The sequence below is a fragment of the Erinaceus europaeus genome, chromosome 1, assembly GCF_950295315.1.
Source record: "Erinaceus europaeus chromosome 1, mEriEur2.1, whole genome shotgun sequence".
Classification (NCBI taxonomy): domain Eukaryota; kingdom Metazoa; phylum Chordata; class Mammalia; order Eulipotyphla; family Erinaceidae; genus Erinaceus; species Erinaceus europaeus.
Window position 1 is genome coordinate 64,807,568 of NC_080162.1, and position 6,225 is coordinate 64,813,792.

Here is a 6,225-nt window from a genome sequence, read left to right on the forward strand (position 1 = left end):
AATGGTAAAGTAGGGCCGGGCATCTCTCTCTCTCTCTCTCTTCCTCCCCCCCTTCCCTCTCACTTTCTCTCTATCCTATCAAATAAAATAGAAAAAAAAAACTGCAATGATAATATTTATACATGTTTTTATATGTCAACTTCAAGTGTTTCCTCAGGCCATAAAGCTAGTAGTGACATTTCTGGGTCATGGGCCATTTGTGATACTAAAATGATGTCAAATTGTTGTCCAAGTACAGTACTATATAGTAGTCATCAGTGTATGTCTTAGCAGAAATTTGTCATATTTTTTTACCTTTACTATGATTTTATTTTGCATACTCTTATTACTGTTTTTTAGTCTAAGAGCTTTGTTCCTTGCAATATTTTTGTGTATTATTGGTAAGTTACAGTAGTCACTTTCAAGTCTTTCAAATAATCTTTTATTATTTATTAACTTTTAATGAAAGAGATATACAGAGAGAAAGATAGATAAATGACTATAGACAGACACGAGAACTGTTTAGCTCTGGCTTGTGGTGGTGCTTGGGATTGAACCTGGGACCTATTGTCTCAGACATGAAAACATTTTGCATATGCATTATGATCTCTCCTCAGCCTTCTACCCTCAAGTCTTAACCATATATATCTAATAAATTATTCTAATGGGGGGGAGCCAATATGGCAACTTGGAAACAACAGCAGGTATGAGCTCCAAAATGAAGCAGCTGACAGCTAGGGCCCTAATCAGGAGTCCTGAGAGTCCCAAACAGACTTGATGGGCCTAGACCTCGAATAAATTCCTCTCTCCATTGTTACCAGTCATTTCTATCAGGAACAACAACAAAATAGACCCCTTTGTGGGCCCCCCATAGGACCTTGCCCTCAACTTGTTTCTTGGAGAGAGGAGGGGAAGTCAGAGAGGAGAAAAGAAAGATAGACACCTGCAGACCTGCTTCACCGCCTGTGAAGTGACTCCTCTGCAGGTGGGGAGCTGGGGGCTTGAACCTGGATCCTTATGCCAGTCCTTGCACTTTGTGCCACGTGCGCTTAATCCGCTGCGCTACTGCCTGACTCCCGTTTTCTAACTTTTTTAATAATGTGAAGTGATCAGTAAAAAAGTGTCACTGGAAAATTTAGAGTCATGTGTTCATCACAGACTATAGATATAAATAAAAACAGATAGGTCATCATAAGAAATTATTGTAACTACTATTTTTTTGACACTAGAGTGTAGGTTACACAATTGTAAGATAACAGTGCACATTTCCATACCACACCCACCACCAAAGTTCTGTGTCTCCACCTTGACACCTCCCAACTTCTCAAAGATGGTTTCACTCATATGTGAAATCTAGAGAACTGATACATTTGACGTTGAAAAAAAAAAAAGCAAAAGCAAGCAAATTGTTTCTCTCACAAGTCTTAGAAACAGTATCAGAGCTACTTTGGTGTTCATTAGTTCAAAATGTGATGAAAGTGACCTCAAAGAAAAAAGAATATATATATATTTACCACAGTGACCTTGGGTCCATACTGCCAGAGGGTTAAAGAATAGGAAAGCTGTCAGGGGAGAGGATGGGATACAGAGTTCTGGTGGTGGGAATTGTGTGAAGCTATACCCCTCTTATCCTATGGTTTTGTCAATGTTTCCTTTTTATAAATAAAAAATTTAAAAAAAAAAAGAAGCAGCTGACAACCTGGGATTCTCTGGATAGGATAGGATAATGGGCCATCAGTAGGAGGGTGAACAAGGGGTAGTCAGAGTGACACACAAAAAAAAGAGTCTTAAAACACACTCTTAGGCTGGCAAAAAGAAGCCAAAAGGACAATGAAAGGAAAATCTTTGGCTTGATTATTTCTGAACTCACCCCTTCCTCCCACCCCAGAACCAGCCCCGAGGGGCTGGATAGTCACGCCTACCAGACTTCCTGCTGAGCTATTTTCTCTTTTTTTTCTTTTTCTTTTTTTATTGGGGAATTAATGTTTTACATTCAACAGTAAGTACGATAGTTTGTACATGCATAACATTCCCCAGTTTCCCATATAACAATACAACCCCCACCAGGTCCTCTGAATCCTTCTTGGACCTGTATTCTCCCCACCCACCCACCTCAGAGTCTTTTACTTTGGTGCAATATGCCAATTCCATTTCAGGTTCTACTTGTGTTTTCTTTTCTGATCTTGTTTTTCAACTTCGGCCTGAGAGTGAGATCATCCCATATTCATCCTTCTGTTTATGGACAGTCACGGCTACCAGACTTCCTGCTGAGCTATTTTCTTTACCAAGATTCCTGGATCACCAGGGATGTCATTCCAAGCCTTTCTTTTTGTCTTCATTCTCCCTTTTTTTTTTTTTAGGTGGCTTGAGCTCTATTAGAGTGACAAAATACCTGTACCTGACCAATCAGAGCCTCAGCCCTGCCTGAGAAAGACTTTTGTTTTATGATACTTCTTTTTTTTTTTTTTTTAATATTTCATTTGTAAAAAGAAAACATTGACAAAACCATAGGATAAGAGGGGTACAGCTTCACATAGACCCACCACCAGACCTCCATATCCCATCCCCTCCCCTGATAGCTTTCCTATTCTTTAACCCTCTGGAAGTATGGGCCCAAGATCATTGTGGGATGCAGAAGGTTGAAGGTCTGGCTTCCGTAATTGCTTCCCTGCTGAACATGGGCGTTGAAAGGTCGATCCATACGTCCAGCCAGTCTCTCTCTCTCTCTCTTTCCCTAGTGGGAAAGGGCTCTGGGGAAGCAGAGCTCCAAGACACATTGGTGGGCTTGTCTGTCCAGGAAGTCTGGTTGCATCCTGCTAGCATCTGGAACCTGGTGGCTAAAAAGAGAGTTAAAATACAAAGCCAAACAAATTGTTGACCAATCATGGACCTAAAGTCAGGAATAGTGCATATGAAGTGTTGGGGGGGGGGTCCTCCATTTTGTAGATAGCTAGTAGGCATATTTTAGTTCTATTCCAAAGGGCCTGTAGCTATACTAGTGCTTTTTTTTTTTTTTTTTTTTTTTTTTTCCTTAGCATGAAATCTGATATGCAGGTGGATCCAGGTTATTGTCTGGGGAGATGATGTCATGGCTGGGAAAAGGTCCAGAAAGCTGGATCAGGGAAGAGAGTAGCTCACATAATGGGAAAGGGGTATAAATATTGTTGACTGTAAACCCCATTTATGTGATGTGATCTGAAGCCCATAATTAGCTTAGGAGCCTGTGTGACCTCTGCATCCCTGTAGATCTGAGCTCACATTCTGTGGTCATGAGTAGGAACATTCCATGTTGCCCCAGTATTGACCATCTTCCTCAGGTGTAGCATAGAGTATGTTGTCCATCCTCCCTTCGGAGGATGGAACATTCTCTACCATTGTTGAAACAAGTTGAGGGCAAGGTCCTATGGGGGCCCATAAAGGGGTCTATTTTGTTGTTGTTCCTGATAGAAATGACCGGTAACACTGGAGAGAGGGATTTATTCAAGTTCTAGGCCCATCACCTCTGTTTGCGAATCTCAGGATTTCCCGATTAGGGCCCCAACTAGTGGAATGGCCTGATAGTGACTAAAGAGTCATCATTAAAGTATGCCAGTCTTTTGCCCTTATTCAGCTTTTGTAGTCCTTGCTTTGATAAGGTTAGCTTTGGAGTGAGTGAGAGAACTGTAATAGGAAGTAAGTGAGGAGGGTATCTAAGTCTAAGTAGACACTATTTCATTATGAACTTGATATTGACTCACTATAGACTATTGTGTATTTTTGCTTTCAGGTATATATTTTGCCCTAATTTATGGATACATGTGAACATAAGCTCTATCTTATGGGACCTGGTCTATATCTAGGTTTTGAGACTTTGTTAGGAAGTGAACCTCCTGGAATGGAATTAGAGAATCCCATGAAAGGAAAGGTCTCACTTGAGTGATGAGGGTGAAGGGTTGGCAATCCATACCTGATGGCTCTGTACACAGTCTGAGGTGAAGCATGCTGACATGGTACTTGTTGCATTGATTAGGTTGGAATTAGCAATGCAATATCATTTGGTATGAGTTGAGATAAGCATGCAGGAAAGTGAGCCCCACCATAGAGGTTCCAGGATTGGGAGAAACATAGGCTCTATAGAGGAACCGGGAGATTTCTGTTGTCTTAGGGTTTAAGTAGACAATAGATAATTATTGCAATAATCACATTTTTTGGCAATTGGGTTAACTTTGAAAAATCCCTTTGTTAGGATTTGCTATATCATACACACCATCATCATGTTTTATGTCCTTTGACATTGTTTGCATATAGCTATGCCACCAGTTGCTTTTGTTCTCCCTGGACTAAGCTTTTAAGAGAGTCAACATATCAAAGACTCAGCCTATGTATTAAAAAGACTCAGTCTATGCTTTAAAAGTTTGAGATATTCAATCAGTTTTTCCCCTCTCATATTACTTAAATAGTGATTTATATGATTAAAAATTGATAGGAGTGTATATAAACACCATTCCCACCACCAAAAGACTGTATCCCATCCCCCACCCTGCACCCTATGAAGCTGAACATCTACCCTCAACCTCCACCCAGGGTTTTTATTTTGGTGCTCTATGACAAATTTAGTCAGATCCTGCTTTGAGTTTCCCTTTCTGTTATTCTTTACTTCTTATAATTGGCTGTCTTTGCTCAGGCTGCCTGGAGCCAATCCAGAGTGGTCCAAGCATCAGAGTGACTATTAGGGTTTATTATTCTATTTTATTTTATTATTGCTATTATTAGATACACGTGTCCCTTTTCCCTCCTCCTTCTTCAGGTTGACCAAAATTAACTGTTGTTGTTTTTTCCATTGATAGGTGATGGTGTCCTATTCATTGTGGGAGGAACTTTTTTCTCTATATATATCTTCTCTCCTCCTTGCTAATTAAAAAAAAATCTATTTCCTTTCACTGCTCTCTCTCTCTACCTCATTTTTTCCCTTCTTTTGCTTTCTGAATTCACTGATACTCATTTGTGAATTATTTTGGGGAAGAAATCTGACTCAGAGTGGGCAACAATTTGTTTGGCTTTATATGTTAACTCTCTTTTCAGCCACCAGGTTCCAGATGCTAGCATGATAGACTTTCCTGGACAGACAAGCCCACCAATGTGTCCTGGAGCTCTGCTTCCCCAGAACCCTTCTCCACTAGGGAAAGAGAGAGGCAGACTGAGAGTAGGGATTGTACTGTCAATGCCCATGTTTATGGGGGAAGCAATTACAGAAGCCAAACCTTCAACCTTCTGCATCCCACAGTGACCCTGGGTCCATACTCCCAGAGGGTTAAAGAATAAGAAAGCTATCAGGGGAGGGGATGGGATACAGAGTTCTGGTGGTGGGAATTGTGTGGAGTTGTACCCCTCTTATCCTATGGTTTTGTCAGTGTTTCCCTTTTATAAATAAAATAAAATAAATAAAATAAAAAAACAAGGGCAACAAAAGGGAATAAATCAAATAAAAATAAAAAATTAAATATATATTTTAATAGAATCATATTCTCTTTTTCAATATTATAATTTCTTAATAAAGAAAAAGCCTTATGCTTGAGTTTAGTTTGTTGATATATGGTTTGATGATGAAGGCAAGTCATTTAAGTTACTTGGGTCTCACTAACTTGTAAAACTGGAATAATCTAAACATCCCATGCAAATTACAAAGGAAGAAATCTCATCTTGGTTTTAGGGAACATATGTAGTCAACTTGTGGGGAATACTTCCCTAGATGAACAATTCTGAACTCTTAAGTTGCCAGTGGATTTTTCTTTTTCTTTTTTAATTTTTATTTAAAAGGATACACTGACAAAACCATAGGATAAGAGGAGTACAACTCCACACAATTCCCGCCAACAGAGCTCTGTATCCCCTCCCCTCCCCTGATAGCTTTCCTATTCTTTAACCCTTTGGGAGTATGGACCCAGGGTTATTATGAGGTGCAGAAGGTGGAAGGTCTGGCTTCTGTAATTGTTTCCCCTCTGAACATGGGTATTGGCAGGTCAATCCATACTCCCAGCCTGCCTCTCTCTTTCCCTAGTGGAGCTCTGGGGAAGTGGGACTCCAGGACACATTGGTGGGGGGATAACATTGGTAGAGTTATCTTCCCAGGGAATTTTGGTTGGCATCATGGTAGCATCTGGAACCTGGTGGCTGAAAGAGTTAACCTATAAACTGGACAAATTGTTGACTAATCATGAACCTAAAGGCTGGAATATTGCAGATGAAGATTTTGGGTCTCTGTTTTTA